The 22753-nt window shown below is 36.3% G+C and overlaps 1 protein-coding gene across 1 annotated transcript in view; it reads right to left on the bottom strand.

Annotated features, from left to right (window-relative positions):
- Positions 1–22753, bottom strand: part of LOC134669568 (uncharacterized) — a 124671-nt gene that overhangs the window by 68092 nt on the left and 33826 nt on the right. Inside the window, exon 2 of the mRNA XM_063527219.1 lies at positions 18830–18875. The gene's annotated coding sequence lies outside the window, so the exon portion shown is untranslated. The remainder of the gene's footprint in view (positions 1–18829; positions 18876–22753) is intronic.

Raw genomic sequence — 22753 nt, 5'->3', positions numbered from 1 at the left:
TCAAAGCGCCAACATATAAAAAGGAAAACCGTCACAACGTCATACCACTCTCCTATGTACTTGTCGCCTTTTGGATTTGAGAAGCGCTGGTAATAAGAAACTAATAACTTAACAAACAACACGCGATGCTTCGCGGCGGGAAAAAAGCCCTAATTATAGGTATTTAGCAGCATCTTAGCTAACAGCGTACTATTTGTGCAAATTATAGGAGGGAGGGTAGAAAGGGCAGACCATTCGGGATTTGAAAAACGCTTCTAACGATACACGTAATAGCGATATAGGAGCAGCGGGGTTAGAGCTTTTTCATACGATATTTGAATCTTTTACGTGTATAGAGAACAGGGGATAAGCAACGCGAGTCCATCTTTTCATTTGTTGTTTTTTTGTCCTTCAAGTCCCAAATCTAACGCAAAATTGTAATTTTTATATTGAATTATTACACGTTTAAATGAAGAGCAAACACCATGAAAAAATTGTAATGGAAACTAGACTACAGTAGAATTCGTTTATTATGACTCCGCTTATGCTGACCAACCGCTTACTATGACATAATTACTGTGCGATGTTTGGTTTTCATATAAAATTCTTTGTAACAAAGTCGGATATAATGCTTACTATTACCTTACCTTACCTTACCTACAAATCGCTTACTATGACCTATAAATCCTATTTTTATGAAATTATGTCCGGTTATATTGACACATTCGCTGGTTTTCGTGGCCACCGCCACGTCTCTCTCTGTGAGGACGTTTGGTGCGTGCGGTGTTTTAGTTTTGATTCTCAATGACAAGTTGATAATTAGTACAAGGTTAGTAAAATTCATCTCTGACAGAGGATTTTTATTGATTTGATTGATTATTTTGGAAAAAATTATAAAAAATAAGAAGTTATTCAACCATTCTTAATATGACATCCGCTTAGTATGACGGATTTGTCACTTCCCTTCGATGTCATTATAAGCGGATTCCACTGTATATTTGTATTGGCGCGAGCGAGATGCGCGAAAACGGACATAATTCTGATGTCAGTGTACCTACATTTGAATTTGTTTGTCGATAAACGTCGTAAATTTTATTGTCATCGCACCTCCATTTTCATATAAATGTTTTATATTTACATTTTTCCGATTTTTCCGATCTTTCAAAATTTATGTACTTACCTACATGGATTTACTAAATATGATCGATCGTTTCTACATTTGAATGAGTGGGCCATTCTCTCTGTATCTGAAATAATTATAAGTGGTTGTCGCAGCAATTTGTGCTCCGACATTGATTAAAACTTAATAAATTTGTTGTTTTCTCAGCCGAGTTTCACAGAAATGGACACACATGAACATTTGTAAGTGTTTCTCCGCAAAACTATACAACATTTTTACATAGTTTCATCTCAAGTTTGATCTGCTGAAATACATATTATATGAGTTATATGACTTATTATCAACAATGTTTTAACCTTAAATTTACGGTTATATAGCGGACCTACCCTAACCATAAACTCCACGATTACTGACCTGTAAATAGTATAAAGCCTGGCCACACGAGGTGGTCCCTATCATAGCGCTTGTTACGTGTGTTCTTCTAGTAAAGCTTAAGGCGTCATTCTGATCGCCTACAAAGTATCTGCGTCCGAGTTAAATGTTGAAGTTATCCATTATAAGTGCGCTCTGTTTATACATAGTTGTAACGGACCTTGAGGTCACGTAACGTTGGTTCATCGTATAACCCGCACGCTCGTCCCCAAAGGTAATACAGATCCTGCTGTCATGTAACTGGCAGGATTCTATGCGGATGCCATTAGATACGCTGATTACGACGGGATAGAAAGGTGGCATGGCATTTTGAAAAGAGAACGGTAATTTGTATGATATTATTAGACAATGTAATTTATTAAGAGACAACAGGAGTGGTCATTTCTCCATACAAACGTACTCGACTGTTTCCTCCGTGGGTTTTAATGCTAGAGCAATGATTTTTTCAACACAGATTAATATTGTCAATATCTGTGTCGGACCGTTTTGCTTTTTCTGATATTTTTGTTTTTTAAGGCGCTAGAGCCCTATAAAAATGGCCATAATGGCCTCATTGACTATGCCGCATTAAGAGGCGTAGTGTTCAAAACTGATATCAATTAGCCAAAAAAGCAAAACGGTCCAACACAGATAATTTCATAATCATTTAGATTTCCAAATTTGGTTACGATTGGTTAAGTTTTGGAGGAGGAAATAGTAGAGTACGAAACCTCGATTTTTGAGATATTTACGCAGGATTTTTCGCCTTGTCCTTATCGCACTAGTTTTAGGAGCTGCTTCCGTTAGCGAGACGGGTATATTTACCTAAAATATTTAACACTCAGCTCCTGTTTCGCCTTAAGGGCCGATACAGATGGACTGCAACCCGACTGCAATTTGTATGGGAACTGGATACGGTCTGCACGCCAACTGCAACATCGATGTGCAAATCCCATATAAGCTGCAATTGGGTTGTAGTCCATCTCTACTGGTCCTTATATTTAGGATTTTATTTATTAGGAATGTCATTTAGGTTTGAGAGATGATAAAATATAACTTTAATTACCTACGATTATAAAGTTATATTTTATTGTCAAACACCAATTTAGATCGACAGATAATCAAAATTTTTCAACATCAATTTTAATCATAACTACTACTTAATACCATAACGTTTTTCGTTTTCTGCAGTGGTAAAGCAATTTTATAATGTTATATACATACTAGGTTATACATACCATTACAGGTCTGTGGTACAAACGTACGCCAATAAAAATGTAGTAAAACAAGCCATTTCCCCGCCTTACAACTTCATAGCGAGAGCTCGTCATCTGGTCAAGCCGTGCGGAAAAGTTCATATGGATATTATGCATAGCTCTACACTTGGAGGTACGTAAAAGCGAGGTTAAAACAGATCATGGGGTCTAACCAAGATGACAATCATTATCGTACATCGAAACCCCAAACGAAAAGTAAAAATGCATTGGATGTACGAAACGAAAAGTAAATATGGATATTTCCATAGACTGTTTAACTTTCTTAAACAGTTAAGTCCCGGGTCTCGAGTACTTGGCAAAAATGACCTCTGACAATTAAAAAAAATATGTAAAGTGACACATAAACGTTGACAGATTTGAATGATTCACGGTTAGTTTCACTAGAATTATATCGACCGGGATATGGCCCATAAGGGGATAGGTAGGTAGGTAGGATACAAAAGGTAAACATGGTCCATATCCCGGTCGATATAAGTCTAGTGAAACGTAACGTTATAAAACAGTGAGGTAAAATTATCCTTAACATTTATGCCTAATAACTAATAAGGTACAGTAGTTACAAACAAAGTAGTGAAATAGGTATAGTCAAGTGTAAAAATATGGTTGCACTCATCACACTCAAAAATTTGTCCCATAGCTCTTATGTAAGCTAATTAACTATGTGACATTTTTTTGAGTACCTAAGTTGTATGCACCCATATTTTTAAACTTGACTGTATACCAGCGGTCGGCAAGCTTTTAGCAGCCAAGGGCCACATAGTAGCTAAGTTGACGCGAGCCGCACTTTTGTTAATAAGTGTGACTTTATCAGACATTGTTGTTTGACAATATTACATACAAAATAGCCAGGGGGACACGCGGGCCGCTTGTTGCCGACCGCTGCTGTATACAATATACATGTACAGTCTCTCTCTTTGGTCGGTCCCTCATGTCTGAGGATCGTGGTCAGTATCAGGGTTGCATCTGGAGCTGATGATCTGTCTCCACCGGTTTCTGTCCAACGCGTCTCTGACGACCGTGTAGAAAGCAGAAGATGACGAGTCTTTAACTTGATCGGTCCATCTTATTGGTGAACGACCGCGTGATCTCCTGCCTTCGGTGTGTCCAATCACTATCAGTTTTTCCAAACTTTCGTCACCCCTGCGCACTGTGTGTCCGAAATATGATAGTATACGCTGTTGGCATATACATGTACAGTATATTTCTTTATTTAATACTGAAGTGTAGGGCCTTTCCGGAAGAAAGCCGCTTTATAGGGTAATAAATATAAACAAACACCATTAAAGTAACCAGAGAACAACAAAACAAAAGGAATCTAATGGAAATCCAACTATTACTAAGTATGTAAGGTTTTGCTGTTATCCGGGTTGTTAACGCTGGCGAAGGTTTATTCCTTCATATTGTGGCGATTTTACTACCAAGCTTAATTAAGATGGTTCCGAGGAAATTGTTGTGGTTGAGGCTGACTACGGATCGTTTAAATATTTCTATACAACTAACCGATTTGTGTAGGTAAGCGAAAATAGGTAATAAATGAACAAACCTGACGGTTATTGTGATAGATAGTAGGTTAATTCTGGTAAGTCCATGGGGTCCCAGCGCGCATAAGTTGTTCGCAGAAATCGCGAAGCGTCTGGTTGACGTAACTGGTGACCGAAGAGCTGGCGGCTACCTCGCACAACGTATCAGTATTGCGATACAGCGGGGAAATGCCGCCAGCATCCTTGGTACAATGCCTCAGGGGCCTATTTTAGATTTAAGCTAGTTATTAATTTCGTTTAGTTGTACCACTGTATATATATTGTATGTAAATAAATTATTTAATTATTCTGGTATTGTAATTTGGCCGTATATAAATCCGATTCAAAGCGTATAGGATTTGAGAACTCTTGCTTGCGTCGTGTCGTCTTAAAGATAACGTTATAAATAAGTTAACAATTAGCTATGCCGTATTATTTAAAATTGTAGGTACACTAATTTTTTGTTTTATCAAATTGGGATTGTTTTATGTTATTTTATTTCTCCTCAGAATCACAAGCTCTTCCGATCCTAATAAAAAAAGTGTCGTTGCGTTTTTAATCCATCCCATCTCAGTTTAGTCAAAAATGTAATCTAGGAAAATAGAGATCTATTTATCTATATTTTTCCAAGTAAAAACAAAACTAATAACCCCTTTCGTTTAATTATAACGATTGTTAAGTAAAGCACTTAATTTAAAGACTAACTCGTTAATTAAGCCTTAACAGTGTGATCGCATTTGTTTTATTTAACCCTGGTACAAATTGGCCGTGCCGCCTTAATTGAGACATCGGGACCAATGAGCCAAGATCAAATCTTGGCTTAACTGACTGTACTGTCGTGTGGACATTAGCTAACTAATCCCCTTGTTTGTAAAATCTTAAAAGTAGAGATGCAACGGATATTAAAGGTTCGAAAAGTGCGCGTGCTAGTCAGTGGAAAGATAATAGTAGTTTATGTGACTGCTACATAATGAAAGGCATTAAAATACGAGTGTGGGTTTATGAAACGAATGAAATGAGTTTCATAATAGTATCACACGAGTGTTTTAATGCCTAATTATGTACAGTTACATACACTGCTTTATCTACACACATATTATAAACTTTCTATGATATATTCACTAACTTCATATTACAGCCGACTTTGCTCTCTGGCGGAACTCGCGGATATGAGATGGCGTCTCCCAAATATCTTTATCGCACATTTTACACGAAACATTTGTTATAGTTCCTTTAAAAACAACAAAACAAATTATTTTTTACTTATTAACTAATTAAAAGATAAACTGTACGTCAAATGGCGGCAAATGAAAACTTTTTTCACGCCCGTCACGCATCCGTAGTTTTTTTTTAATTCAGAGACAAACTAGAGTCGGGGTCGATTACCATATCGTCCGATACCAACTTACATGCGAGGTTTGTCAATATTGTATACAATTGTCATTTGATTTCGAATAAAACGTCATCACAAGTGATATTAGAATAGGGGTCAAATAAAATTGCTTTGTATTCAGAGATGTTCGAAATTTGAAATGCATTACCAAATCGATTTTGATATAGTAATGAAGCTATTACCACATTTTCACAGATAAGAAATTTGCTGTAACAAAATAGTTTATCGTAATGTTGGCCATTATTTACGAATTTTGAAGGCATCATAGACAGTTTATGATATGTGTGTAGATAAATTGATTTAATATAATAAACAAGTACGATTATGACAGTGTCTGTTTCTTAAATCCAATTTGTTTACTCCGAAATGAAGCAACGTTACTATCCGGTATCCGGCCGGATAGTAGGTCCCTATCCGGTATCCGGCCGGATAGTAGGTCACTATCCGGTATCCGGCCGGATAGTAGGTCACTATCCGGTATCCGGCCGGATAGTAAATATTGGCCGGAGAGACCGGATATCGGATAGTAACCGAATATCCGGTGCATCTCTACTTAAAAGTCTCAATTAGTTAATTTATGTTTTCTTCCTTTCTTAGAAATAAATAAGGCTTGTAGTGCGTTTATGAAAATACGCCATAAATGGTGAGGTTGATCCACTAGCCTTAAAGGCTTGCTACACGGTCGCCGACAAGCCTTCTAACCGTCTGACCTTGGTCTGTCCTTGGTCAGTTTTGGTCAAATTTTGTTGGTAACAACTGTCTACACGGTCCGGAACCGGCCAAGGCCACGCGGTCTGGGGGCTTGTCGGCGACCGTGTAGCAAGCCTTTTACTATTAGGCTCTATCCAAACTGAGCGATAGATGACGAAATCAAATTCTGTATCAGTAAACCATTTTGCTTACTTTTATCTACATACTTACATTAGTAGGTACTAATATCAAAAACATGATGTAGGGAAGTAGAGTTGGTAGATTTATTTGTCTCAAAATACAATTTTTAGTTTCATCGCGTGATAATAAACTTCGATACGGTCTTATACTGGTCTGGACAGCTATTTGCATGCGAGCAATTTACATAGTACCTAGATGAACACGAGAAAGTTTTGTAGGTTTATTGTACTTTGAAATTTCACAACTATTACGTGTATGGTGCAATAATGTAAGCTTATTTAAGTAAATTTTAAATAACGTTTTTGCACGGAACTGTACAATCGCCTCATACATCGGCCGCGCCACTCCCCGATGCATATCACAAAGATTACGAGTGTCTGCAAGTGCAGTGAATTACGAGCCTGACTGTACATGTATTGAACTGTACAACCACGCTACAACTTATAAATACGTCATATTTTACTGGGTTAACAGCCTTTTAAATAGGCAGGCGTGTTTTTATTTTTAGACACGAAGTTTTACTGAGATTATAAAATAAGTATAAAGTTAATAGTTTTTGCATACGGCTCGATTCGGGATATGAATTAGAGATTTACTAGACATAAAATAGTAAAGATATGCGACGTTCCACGGCAAAAGGTACCTTATGGCGACTGGCGCTTACATCGCATAGCGCCGCAGTAATATTGGAGCGGCGTTAATAATAGCGTAAGCGCTAACCGCCATAAGGTACCTTTACGCGTGGGACGTCACATATCTTTACTATATCGTATCTAGTAAATCTCTAATTCATTTCCCGAATCGCGCCGATAGGGTTCTTTTGTGGAATTACGAGTATATTGGTTGTTAAAAAATAAGATTACCTATTATTTGGGTTGTCTTTATTCGCAAAGGTACCTAATATACCTACCTATACTGTGCGACTTGTGCGAGCAACAACGAATCAATATCATGTATAAGGCTGCCTTTCTACCGAGGCGAAGATTAGCGGGCATTAAAGAATATCATTTATTATAATCCAGCGGAGCGAAGAAAAAAAAACAATACAGCATTGTCAGCCTCAGTGGAAAGACAACATATATCTTTAACCTTTTGACCGCCAAATACGTCAACTGACGCGCGGCTACAGCCCAATATCAACCTTCGTGCATTCAAGGTTCACGATAAAAGATGACTCCCGTTAGACCGGGCCGTGTCCGGGCCGGGCTTCCGGCGCATCGTTTTCTATGGAAAACATCACGTGATCACCTGTCATGTCATTGAAAAGTAAGCCCCGGTTGCTCCGGCCCGGACACGGCCCGGTCTAACGTGCCATCCTGAAGGTGACAGTCCATTTCCAATGACAGCTGCACTACTGTTCATTTTACTATGGGAATTGACAATAACAGTACCAGTGCAGCTGCGGTCAGAAATGGAATGTTACCCTTAACGAGCCGCGCACGATACGCGCGGCGTTCTAAAGGTTATGGCTCCTCTACACGATGGGCCAACGCCGGCCACTCCAAGGGACGCAGCCATACGGTAGAATGAGATAGCAATATCACTTGCTCCCTCTAACGCATAAATGCGTCCCTTGGAGTAGCCGACGTGGGTCCATCGTGTAGAGGAGCCATTAAACTTCGCATGCCGCAAGCTCGCACTTGACCAGTGTTGTCACATACAATTTTGTCTAAGTGGTAGAACACGATGCAAAAATTGGTAGAAATAAGTAGAATTTAAAATGAAAAATAGGTAGATCTACCTACTCAGCCTAGTCAGAAAAAAAAGGCGCGAAATTCAAAATTTTATGAAATATCGACCCTTCTTGCTTATATTTTTTAATTTGCCCTATTTTTCTACTGACAACGCTGGCTTGTCAGAGTACAATTATTAAAAATATTTATGAACAAGCAAATCAAGCAAATCTTGTCAGTAGACGATATCCCTTCGCGCCTACATTTTTCAAATTTGCCACGTAAGTAACGTTTTGGAGGAACGCATGGAGGAAAATTCCTTATACCGTAATATTTTGAAAAATAAAGGTAGATTTGACGTCGAATGTGGTAGATAGGTAGGACGCAGGTAAAATAGGTAGATCTACCTAAAAAGTGGTAGATGTGACAACACTGCACTTGACAATGGCATTGCATCTGGGCTCGATTGGCACGCACCCTACATTGTAATAAACAGGCCATTGCCGTACCACCCACAAACAACGACCGATTTCCATGCGCTGGTCTTCTAATACTATAACTCATGCGATAGAGTACATAGACTACATTCGACTAGATCTTGCACAGCGGTTACTATGAGTCACGCTGACGTCGCTCGAGAAAGCGCTACGTAAAAACTTAAATAAGATGGAAGTATAGCTACTGACCAAAAGGGAGGTACATTTTTCATACAATTTCCATTTCGGGAGAAAAAGCTTTCCACTAACCTAAATCTTAACATATACCCATCTCTTTCATTTTGATGTCGATCGCGATCGCGATAGTAATTATATTCTAGGTTTATAGCTTTTTTTTTATTACAAATTTTAGAAAATATATAACCTGTAAAACTAGTTTTTCATTGCGTTATTATTCAAGTGGAAACACGTTTTCTCTTTTTGTATAAATGATCACGTGCTATACTTCCCTTGGCAATGGCATTGCATCTGGAGTTGATTGGTTTGTATTTGCATGTGCCCTACATTTTAGTGTAGAGGCCATTGCCATAAACCACGACCACCGCGTGTTCTAGTACTATATATATAATTCATACAATAAACTACCCCAGATTTCCTCATCCTAGATCGAGATCCGCATACGAGAATTACGAGGGGTATACAAGCAGTAGCGCTTACAACTATTGATCGTGTATTATATATAACGCCAATTATCCATCTGATCAATTTATATGTGTACGAGTATAAGAGTTTTTACTATTCGTTAAATCAGCTCTTAGAATAAGCATACGCGTAACAGCTTTTATACTACCTGCTTTGTCGGATTTAAGGGACAGTGAAACTTTGCTCAATAATGTCCGTAAATTGTGATAACATTTACGTACAAATGTAAGATTCAAAGGAGATTGAGTTCTAGGGATAAATATAGGCTGCTATAATATTATTCCTTAAACGGGTCAGCTCCGATTCTTACGGCAATATTCATATATTTTCATATTTATATCCATTAAGATAACGAAAATCACTAGACCGGTAAGTGAGGATATATATAATATATGTGACGTTCTACGAGTGAAGGTACCTTCTGACGGTTGGCGCTTTTACGTCGCCTCCATTATTATTGTATTAGAGCGTCGTTAATTAATCTTACCTTTGCTCGTGGAATGACAAATATAATAATCATATAAGTGGTTATCTCCTATGCTTTATCTAGTAATAAAAAGTGATCTGTGTTGCCATCATCCATAAATTCTTCAAGCACACTTGCATTTAAAAATAGAACTTGCACCATGAAACTGAAGTTTAAATTTGGAAGCACATAACACTTTGCGAAACTTTACTGGCCTGATGACGCGAATCACTTTCGGTCCATGGCGAGGAAGCTGTTTTAAGATTAGACGTGTGATTGGATGATGTTTTTGATGTAATATTGTCAGCTCGTTGACTTGTCATAATTTTTAGTTTACGACCGCTACCCACTTTTCTTGAAAGGTTGGTATCATTTGGGAAATATTATTTGACCGATATGCTATTGCGAAAAAATCCCTCTGATCTGAAACCAATCGCACACTCGCACAGTAAGCGTGCGTACGTTCGTTGAAATGTAAGTACACGTGTGCGTGCGTGTTTTTTGCGTAGTCGGGGGTTACAATGGTCATAAAACTACTCATTCACACTTACATTGTCGTAGCAAGAGCGAAAGAGACAGTAATATGGCCCCGTGGTCAGTCTGTTTGATGGTACAATTTTCAACATCGTCGTTGTCACCAGCCATTATTGGCCACAAATATGCCACCGTTGGGGCTCAACCCTGCTTCGATCCAGGGTCCAAGGTGCCTATTAATGCTGGTAACCTAATGGTAAACTTAAAATTAATTACACATATGCCAACCCTGCTTCGATCCAGGGTCCAAGGTGCCTATTAATGCTGGTAACCTAATGGTAAACTTAAAATTAATTACACATATGCCACCGTTGGGGTTCAATCCTGCTTCGATCCAGGGTCCAAGGTGCCTATTAATGCTGGTAACCTAATGGTAAACTTAAAATTATGGGTAAGTACTTAAATATAATATAACGGACGCTATTGAGAAATGGGTACGAAATATCTGTTAAAGAATTAGTGGTGAGTAAAGTAGGTATTTACAGTAATTTTGTCCATGAATCCTAAACTTTTGCAAGTCCTACTTAGTTCGGGACTAGGTCATTTGGCATCTGATTGGATTTGTCTTTAACAATTGGTAATTTTTATTTTTATTTCTGAACATTTTTATTTTTAAACCCAGGTACATCACGGATTATGCCATTCGCTTGCAACCCCTACGTAATCCCAAAGCCACGGAGGCTTAAGTATAACACGATATTGTCCGCACAAAAATAACCGATATAATATATAGCGCCGCCGGTGGTCGGTCGATAAATTATGTCGTCGCCCCCGGACCGTAATAAACCGATTTGTTTTTATCGGGAGCCGACATAAAAATGAGAAGCGAAATTGAATATGTGGTTGAGCGCTTCGTGCGGTATGGATAAGTATAAAATATACGACTATACGTATTCTATATAGGGAATGCAATAACCGGCCAAACTTTATAACCGGTTTCGGTTACGGTTATGCCCGAAAAATAACCGAATATCGGTTATAATCGGTTACGGTTACTTTCGACGAAAAATTATAAATGTATAATGAAGTAATTCAAAAAATACAATTTTTTTTATTTTAGTACCTACAGTATTAGGGAATGAGAGTAAAAGTCTCCGTTTTTCAATAAAACACACTAAATACAGTAAAAGTAAAATATGACCCTGGACGTGATACAATATTCAATAAAAATATTTCAAGATGTATGTAATTTATTCAATAACAAAACTTATACAAACTATTATTAAAATTAAGTATAAACTAAATAAATTAAAACTAATAAAATAAATAAATAAAACTTACCCACCTACCTTGGGTCCCCCATATCTGTCCCCTGCGGAAGGGTGCCCATAAGGCTGGCTACATTCCCACGCTGAATAGCTATGCCTATTCTTTGGCCTAGGAATGAGCCAGCCCTAGGGTCACCCGTGGTTTCAAATATTTCATAAATAAGGGAAGTAAGTTTGGTATATTTTAGTTATTAAAGTCCAGACAGGCGTCACAGCTAAAAAAGGGAGGATTTTCTAGTCATTAGATGATAAAAACATACAATTTAAGTCATAAATAAATAACCGAAAATAACCGTAACCGGTTACTCGAGTTTCCAATATTCGGTTATGAAATTTTGTCAAAATATTCGGTTATAACCGATTTGCATTCCCTAATTCTATAGGTACAGTAGTACGTACAGTTAACAGCAGAAGAAGCGAAACAAGTGAGTTATTCAAAATTATCTGATAACAACTTTAATTGTTGTTTTGGGAAAGAGCGTGTGCCGATCATTATGGAACTCGACCCGCTTTGTCTCTTTTACTGCCTATGCCTAGGGTATTTAATTACACAAACGGGTTACCGCGATATAATTTCATTGAAATTATATCGCGGTAGACCCGTTTGTGTAATTAAATATGTGTACAAAACGCGAGAGTTTAAAGTGTTATATGCCTAGGGTACAAATTTTCGTTATTAGAAATTAGTTTGATGCCCTAGGAAGGACATAGGATAGGGTTTATCCATCATCATTCCACGCAGACAAAGTCAATGGTAGAAATTAGTAGGTATTACATAAACATTTGTCCTCGGGTTTCGAACCTTCAGTTGGCTAGGCTCCTAGGCTGCGGCTACTGTGTCGTCAGACCGTAATTTCAGAGCAATAACGCAAATTACGAGTGAGGATTGGCAGTAGGCACATGCCCTTTTACATACCTTAATGTACCCAGTATTACGCCATAAACACGTCAGGTCAACAATAAAATTAGCATTTCTAAATTAGTTTTCTACTAATGACGTCTTGTTTATTAGTTAATGAATAATTTGCCTTGATTGGGGCTTAAGAGTTTAAAATATTACGAGTACGGTAAATGATTTTCTACATTCATAAGATGAGTATGTAATACGGCATTTATATATACCTTAATTAGCTCATAAAATTACGTAATGAAATATGCTAGGTATACATTTAAAAATATGGATCGACATCTACAAACAATTAAAGTGCAGCGGAATATTGCCAGCATCAACTGTAGGTAAGTATATACCATGCTGCGGGAGATACCTATCCTATTTGTATTTATAAAATAACTTTTCCCGCGGCTTCTACTGCAAACTTACATATATTATAATAGCATGAACTATGTTATAACTATCAGTACTTGTTAATAAACTTTTACGTTATTTTAGTAAACAATTACTCTAACAGTACCTACACAACACTCACCACATTTTATGGTAATGTACTAAAATCAAAGTTTCAATTTTCAATCAATATAAGAAAAATGGTATTCCCACAAATAACTAGTACAAATCAATTAAAAATCAATATAACAAGTTATCTAAGCAATCGCTTAATCTAGTGACTAGCCGTTTCGTTTAATGCTTAAATTAGCATGCGTGATTAAGTTTGCGCTCAACTATCAATCATAGCGTGTAAACAGGCCACACGCGGAAAATAATTATTAATACAGGTTAACAGTTTTTACGTGAAAATCAATCATCAAGTTCTGTATTTCTAAAAGTGCCTATTAAGTATACCTATATTTTCCAATAGGCGTGTACAAGTTAATCTGTGAAGATATTAATTTTTAAAATCACACGAAAAACCTACCCATTTACCGGCTAAATACCTTTAAAGCTGATAAAAATCAGCGTTTAACATTTAAATTGTCGACACGTAACAATTCTGGGCTTAGTTTACTAGAGCAATTACGCTGTAGATAATCTTAACTCTTTAAGATATAAATGGCTTATTCTCAGTACATGCTCCCAACACACTTATGCCTTTTTAGACGGTAACATATAATTGCGCAGACTATAGCTATCCGTTTCAAATCACGTTAATAGTATGCTCCTATTATATGGAAACAGGATTAACTATAATGAATTTAGAAGGTTCTTAGGGCATTTTATTGTTAATGTAGCAGTGTGGAGACTAAGTAAACGATGTCTATTGCCTTTTATTCATAAGAAGGCGCCACGTTTATAAACGTCTGCAGGTTTGTATTAGCATAATATGGGATTACACAAAGTCGGGAAGTTGAATATTACATTGAAAGTTATAAGTGGATTAAGTAGGTGTTAAACTTAACAAGCGGAGAAAGAGATCAAAATTGGTGTGGAACGGATGTAAGTACTTTTAGCTACCTCTGTAGCAAAGCGACGAAATCGTGGAGTGAGCCGCGCCTGGCTACGCCTTAATATGTCTAGAGAGAGTCTACATTTCATAACTCATAAACAACTTCTAATAACGCACCTAGTCAACGCAGTGACACTGGCAATTGATGACGCGCATTGTCGCAAACGTCAGTGACAGTGAACTAGGCAATGAAAGTACGTACAAAATTTACAACCCCCGCAAAATTCATTAGAAAACTAATGTCACACGGCTGTAAGGTTCAAAATAAAATGGAGAGCAAATTTGCAACTGCAAAGATAACTTTGTTTCATTAAGTGAGGGCAGTGGGAACATTATGACCAATTCACTTCAATAGGAGCGTTAAATTTAAAGAAATGTTTACGTCGAGAATTTGCGCACTTGCCTTTTAATGAACGGACGTTTGAAATTATTGATAATGCCTTTTCTAAACGGCTGGAGCAGATACAATATTGCTGATTTGTTTTGTGCAACTGTAATTTCTTTAAGAAAATTATTCGGAGAAAAATTATGTACATGGTGCCTTATTTTAGCACTCTTATTTTAATGTGTTAAGAGTGCTAAAATAAGGTACCATGTACGTTACGTAAGGTTCTTTGAGGAAACTCTTAATCAACCATACTCTGAGGGCCTACTGCGAACCACTTTCGACATGTTGTCTCTCTGTCACACTTGTAAATTCGTACGTAAGTGTGACACGTCGAACGTGGTTCGCGGTAGACCCTCTGTATCAGGTCTTTCAGTCCAGTGCCGCTGTGAAGTGTGAGCCTAATGTAAACCGTTCCTTTTATGATCACATGATCACAAAATCAAAGCAATGAAGATCACACTCTTGATGCTGTCTTGGTACTCATAAATCAAAAGTATTTAAAAGATAATTTTGATTTAATAGTGTAGCTCTTGTCGACGATGCTATTAATAAATATTTATTACTGCTTAAAATATCACTGACAAATCATTTCCATCATAGCTCAAGATCGTATCAAAGTGACCATTAATCTTATCTAGTCAATCACCTATATCATTTAACACATCATTCGCTTCCAAAATGTCATAAGTTTAATAAAATTTAGATATAAATGTATCGTTTATGTCTTTACAATGGTACACAGGTTTAACATGACGTTTTGGTCGTTGTCTTCAATTAGCTGCAGACGGCGCCTTTTAAGGGTTGGCTAAGATAATATTTTAGCAGTAGACTAGTCTCTTGAAAGTGTATCCATCATGAGAGTATAGTGCTGGGCAATAACAACTATACATACTTCGTTTTTAGCATTAGAAAGAACTCGGCAGACGTGAGCTACAATATTTAACGCATACCTAATAGTGACTAGGTTATTTTGTATCCTAAATTTTTTTTTTGTTTAATCCCCAACGCAATTAAACCGATTTTATGAATTTATTGCTTTTCTATGAATTATTGGCATTTTTAAAACTTGAATAACATTGTCAAACATCAAACTCAACATATGTGCTTTACAAGGATTCAGCTCACGAAACCATGCAGACTGACAAACCGACGACATCCCAAACTAATCAGTTATTTCGGAACATCAAACGACGCCCAACAAAAAGCTCCCGTCATGTTCAACACCACTTTTTATGAATGACCAACCAACATAAATGTTGATTGACACGATCGTCACAACACGGTGCGTGACGTTGAAACCGTCTTTATATCTAAATTGAAATGTAACGAAAGCCCATCTGAAACCGAATTAACAACGTGAGAAAACGTGGAAAAATAAACCTTAATGCGAAAGCAGTAAGGTGTTTGTCAGTTTTCATTATTTAATAATGGATCCGGTGAAAACAAAAGAATGATGAATTAACGCGGACGCGTGTGACTTGTCATTTCACTCGTTCAAAGAAAAAGAGCTTACGTGTGTATATCAGGCATTTTTAATTTGAACTTTCTACATATCTAGTTACGGTTGAATTTTCAATACCTAGGTTTATAAGTGTCATTTGTCTCTGAGTGGTCACGCTCAGTATGAGGATAATTGAGGCGTCCAAGACTTGAAAGATGTCACTTTTGATTATAAATCTTGTAAAGCAGGCATGAAACAATTAGGAAGTGACAAAGAAATTGATGCGACATCTATAACTGTGTTGTCGGTATTTTGTGATACTTGCTTACCTAGTTGTACCTACCGTGTTGTAGTAGGTACCCATGTGGCTGTAGGTAATGGTTTAAATTAAACACTAAATATGGTTCTACTCTCGGATGGTTCTTGTCTAGACTCCATCTGTAGACTACTACTAGCCTAGAGCTTAACTTAGTCAATTTTCTAGGAGGTGCGGAATATGCACACACGTATGAATAGGTACATGTACAGTTATAACATAATATATCCCAACTAGCAAAAAAGTCTCAGATTGCGCACTTTATAAGAGTAGTGAGCTTATAGCGCTCTTATTTTTGTTTTGAACTTGTCATCGCTCTTATATTAGTCTTAGACAAGCTAATACGCACTTTAGTAAGTTTAGTCTTATTACCTAGTCTTATATATGTATATAAGAGCATTTTATAATACCATTATAAGCCTCTCGCTCTTACAATAACATTTACTAAGTCTCATTGAACTTGAGAGTACCTGGTCTTATATCCACATTCTCTAAGTTCATTTGATCTTATAATAGACTTTCTAAATGCTATTATAAGAATGTAAGGCTAATATCAACACAGCATAATACTATTATAAGCCTCTTGCTCTTACAACAACATTTACGAAGTCTCATTGAACTTGAGAGTACGTGGTCTTATATCCACATTCTCTAAGTTCATTTGATCTTATATTAGACTTTATAAATGCTATTATAAGAATGTAAGACTAATATCAACATGGTATAATACTATTATGAGCCTCTCGCTCTTACAATAACATTTACTAAGTCTCATTGAACTTGAGAGTACTTGGTCTTATATCCACATTCTCTAAGTTCATTTGATCTTATATTAGACTTTCTAAATGCTATTATAAGAATGTAAGGCTAATATCAACATAGCATAATACTATTATAAGCCTCTTGCTCTTACAACAACATTTACGAAGTCTCATTGAACTTGAGAGTACCTGGTCTTATATCCTCATTCTCTTAGTTCATTTGATTTTATATTAGATTTCTAAATGCTATTGTAAGAATGTAAGACTAATATTAACATAGCATAAGAACACTGTAAGTACGTACTTTTCTGATCTTACTAAAGCTATAATAAGATCAACAGCAGCACTTTAGTAAGATATTAGAGTGATATAAGATCAAGACACTTATATCACAATAGAGAAGATCAATATCAGATGGTTTGATCTTAAATCGTTTTTGGGAACACTATTGTTAGTATAAGTAATTCAACATGGCCACATCATTTGTATTCAGAATGCTTAAAATACTCTAATAGTGCGCTTGAAAAATGCACCTACATCAATGGCTGACTATCAATACAAAATAAAGAAATAAAATAATTATAAAAATATTCAAATACCATATTTGAGTAGGCGCATAAAGTTTGAAGTGTAAAACAGGGTCTACTTTACAATAAATAATATTTTCCCATGTGAATACTTACCCTGAAACATAAACAGACGATGATAAACAGCACGTTATTATATTTAAACATAATTCATAAAAAGTTTGATAAACACTTACACTAATATTGTTTTTGTCACGTTGCAGTTAATTTCACCCGTATATTTATACTTCACAAATAGAATGTTTCAAACCAAAATAAGCTTATTTAGGCTTACAAGATTCTAACGTTCGACCAATATAAGCCTATGTAGGCTTACAAGATACTTACGTTCAACCAATATAAGCCTATGTAGGCTTACAAGATACTTACGTTCGACCAATATAAGCCTATGTAGGCTTACAAGATACTTACGTAAAAGCGATATTAGCCTAAAGCAGCTTAATATAGTTTTGAAAAAGATTACTGTGAATGCAAACAACATTCAATTAGACTGATATTAGAACGATATTAAAATAAATACGCTTATGCTTTGTGCCCAAACCCGGGCTTATACGATGATATAAAATCAATATAAGAGCGACAAAATTGTAGTCTAGAGACTGTTGTTAGCGTGATTTTGCTAGTTGGGATGTATGTATATGTTCTTATAAGGTTACTAGGTTACTACCGTAGTATACTAACATCTTAATTTGTTAGGGCAAGGAAGGAGGATTGCCAATATTTCTTTTGAATGAATGCCTTAAGAATGCCTTAAATATGTCAATCTTCAAATCAATCTTGGAAAGAGACATGCACGCGAAGTGTGATTTAGAATGGCGAGACATATCAATGACATCAACCAATTGCAAATATTAACGGTTTCGAATAAGAAATGCAATATCTAAACAGATTTTATGGCTTTTAAATCAGTTTTATTGAGCACCAAGAGATGTATGTTCATCAAAATGTCATTATTATCAGTTCTAACCGTCAAGCGAACGGCGATAGCAGTAACGGACCAATTGTTGGAAATTATTTTACTTCTCTACACGATTATAATACCTACTAATAGGTACGCATATAATATAGGAAATCTAGTTAGGTCTATAATAATAGGTATGCCATATTATACTCCAGTTATGAATGTACCAAGAAGGTAATCAGCGGTTAAAGTGATGTAAAAACGAGCGATCTATTGAGATACCAACCCATTTGTCAGTGAACCTTTGCTAAAAGTCTCTCAATCATTATACTGAGCATTAAAGTATCTACCTAGTCGACTGAATTTTCTTACTACTTTTATGTACCTACCTATTGCCTATAATATGTGTTATTCAAACATACCTTGACAATTTTGAACTCCTTAAGCGGTCAAGCGTGTGAGACGTATCTGAAAAAAAAAACAATGATTTGAAGAAAGTATAATTATCGGTAATATATTGGTTATGTTGTCGATAACAAATTAACAATTATATACATGTGTATTTCATCGAGATTATATACATGTGTATTTCATCGAGTTATATAGGAAGAAAAAGAGTTTAAGATGAAAAAGTGAAGACATACAAAATGTTTGTCAAAATGCGTGCGCCCGTGCGTCTTGCTCAGGCAAATATATGTAAGTACGTATACTACGTACGTACTAATACGAGCGATATATATGCACGGCTGCACGCATGATTGATAATTAAATGACATCATTTTGATATTAAAATATAAGTTGGAATTGGCTTCAGGGAGATTTGTTCGTAGAGTCACCTTAACTAAAATGATAAGTGTATCAGTGTCAGTGTGTTGTAGTCTCTTATTTTACAGCGTACTGTCAAATTGTGTGAAGGGTTATTGTATGAACCTATAGGTCTTGTGTCCAACATGACATTTTTGAATACTGTTGGCTATCTAAAACTAGCTGTTATCGTGGTTCATTAAATGTCAAATTTACATTCCGAGTTAAAGTTACACAATGTTAATAAGGTCCTTGTCTAAACAAACAGGCCGATGTTTCAATGAGTACCGTGAACATTCCCAGAAACGCCTGCTTCGTACCATATTCTGATCAATTCAAATGATTTCGCTGACAACCCTAACAAACAACGCAGCTGGAGCGCCCATAACTGCACCCGTAATCCAAAGCACTATTGAATTTATAATTCTAACTTTATGTCCATTAAAATAAAATGCATAATCCAATAACTAACTCTAACACGTGCTGGATAAAGCAGAAAATTCTGACAGAATTTTCGATGTTATTATCAATCGCAATGAATTGAAATTAGTTTGCAAATACTCGAGCGTCTCCATTCACGAAATATCACTCCTTGACTGAGTAAACGCGGCCGTAAATACAAACCAAACATTATGATTTGTGATAATTACACTTAATACTAACGTCGAGTGTAATGCATTCATAAATCTAAGGATAGAATGTATATGCTGCGGCAGATTTAGACTCCCAACAGTGCCGGTACGAGTACTACACATATCATACGAGCATCCTTATGTTGACACGATTATAAAGACGTAGGAGCCACTCCAACTGAACAGCAAGTTATAGAAGAACTACGGTTTGACTACGGCAGGCAAGGCTTAGTTTGTTAAGTCGTTAGAGAAGGATCAAAAGTGAACAGCGATTACACAAAAATCCAATCCAATTACCACGACTTTTGTGGCCTAAAAGCCGCCATTGTAGTCCAAGGGTTACGTCGAGTAACTGAATAATCAGTATCAATATTTGTGCTTCAATTTGTTTGTGTAAGGCAGGCGCCCTGTAGTGTTATATTCGACAAGCGTAGTTTTATTTCTCTGAGAAGATTCGTCAGGACACCGTGGGAAAGCGGAGCTTACGCAAGGGTCAATATTGGTTCACACAATTTGATTGTTGCACTCGGAGGTAGTTTTTCGGAGATACCGTCAAACAACTCCGCAGCCCGACCGTACCTTTTACACCTACGTTCTCAGATGTTTGTGTTTGTAATTAGTTGTTCTGTCGCGTTGCCGATATATAATGGTAAATAATGCATTGTTGTGGGTCATTTTTATGACTGGGAGTTCGGAATTCGTCATGGGTGGCAGTCGACGCTTGCTTCAATGCAATAACGTTGTTTTCCTACAGTAATGGAACTTATGTGTTATGCGTTTTATTTCTCACGATATGCGTTTAAACGTGTGCTTTATCTAAGTCCTATTTATTGCATCGTGCTTGATGAATTTAGTTTTACGATATGCGATAAATTTATCAATCATCAAGTACCAGTAATGTAAAGCACTGCAAGTGCACATATTTCCGGAATAAACTTATATGGTATAAATATAAAAAAATATGAGTGCAAACATGCAGTACCCATGAACACATTTAATTTCGATTTTTAGAGTTCCCGTAATTAAGTACAATTCAAAACAAAACTTTCATCGTTCGTTTTGGTTTCGTTTTCGTATGATTGCACATGACAATTTTCAATACATACATAACAGCCCGTGTGGTATTAATTAATCCATCATAATAAAATACTTTGTGTATTATATACTTTGCACCTAGCTGAAAACCTATAGATTAATATATCTGTTTGTTATTTAACTATAGCATGTTTAACTGGAATGTATATTTATTGTAGATTTATTGTAGCCTTAGCTTATTATCAATGTAAGTAAGAAGTGTTAGCCATAAATTAATTACGGTATGACTAATATAAATAATCTGGATGCTATTCTTGAAGGCCTAAAGTAAAGGGTCGGATGGCAGGCACGATTCAATTTATCTGTCAGAAGGCAGAGTGATTTTCTAATTGCTTCTACTGTTTTATGTTGATTTCGTGAGCTGCTTTTGTAGAAGATAGACTTATTTATTTATCCAGAGCTATCTAAATGTAAGAACTTTAAATGTGCAATTTTAGTTACAAATCAGTGTAAAATTAAGATTGCGTAAACTTCTTTCTTTGCATCTTTTAAAACGTATAGGTACTTACAGTGTCTAACTCGGTTTACAGCCTTTAATCATAATCTTTGTTGAAAAGAGCTAATACTTTTTCAATTGATGCAACATGTAACCTATTCTAAAGCAATTTTATGCAGGCACTTAATAAAATTAACTTATTCGAAATCGTATTAAAACCGATTATAAGTAAGTTTTAATTGCAACAGAAGAACTCTGTGTATGTTTAACGTAACACAGATAATAAAGTATAGTGCTGAATGTCTTTAAAAATATTGACAGAATATAATCTCTACCAATATTATAAATACGGAATTCGATTCGTCCATCTGCCTGTTCCCTCTTTACTTTTAAGATAAAACGTTTACTATGAGACCAACCCCTTACTTAATCGCAAAAAAATACCCTCCAATTGAATATGGACCAGCCTAATTGTATGAAACAGCCAAATTTATTTTTCGCGAAATCAGGGTTGGTCCCATAGTAAAAGTTGCTGAGTATAATCCCAAAACCACCCTGGCAATGGGAATGCAGTCAAGACTGCAGTCAATTTTTAGCCAGCCTGTATCTATATGTATATCTTCAAATCTCGTAAATCAAATTGTCCACAGGTGTCAACACACGCATGATTGTTCTTCTATTTTTATGAAGATTGATTAGACGCTGGGGTGGATAGCCCAATCACCTTCGCCGAAGACTGGAATGCACCAGATTTTATAACAGCATTACTGCATATTGAACTTGGTTTAACCTTTCCCAGGCCGGACCTTCACAGTAGAAACAATTTCTTCAAGACTCGTGGAAATTGATTCGTCGTTGAGATAGGTGAATACGATCACGCCGGGTTTACATGGGCTTAGTGAATATTCTTAAGTATTAATTTTATGTGTTGGTGCAGAGAGCCATAATAAGAGGCGATGAAAGCAAATCATAATATCCAAATAGTCGTTAGATGCTCACGATTCTCAGACCTGAAGGACCGAGTGTAGATATAGAAATAATCGAAATGCACCAAATCGTCGGGTGACAAGCAAAAGTCACTAAGTACTATCAAAAAATGAAAGTAACAATGCACTTTATTACACTTGTAACACGGTTTATTGTCCAATAATTTCAATGGTGTTAGTTAGTGACTTTTGCTTGTCAATGAAATGCATATAAAGAAAAGTACCTACGATTCAAAACCACTACGATCATTTGTAATGAAACCATAAGAATGTAATGTACTTAAATTGTAACTGTGTAAATAAATAAGACCCGCCGGTTTATTGCATCAGTATCTCTTAACCTTTTGGACGCCAATGACGTCGATAGGATAGGTCCAAAGGATAAAGGTTCAA

The sequence above is a fragment of the Cydia fagiglandana genome, chromosome 12 (genome assembly GCF_963556715.1).
Source record: "Cydia fagiglandana chromosome 12, ilCydFagi1.1, whole genome shotgun sequence".
Classification (NCBI taxonomy): domain Eukaryota; kingdom Metazoa; phylum Arthropoda; class Insecta; order Lepidoptera; family Tortricidae; genus Cydia; species Cydia fagiglandana.
This window is presented reverse-complemented; position numbering and strand designations above follow the sequence as displayed.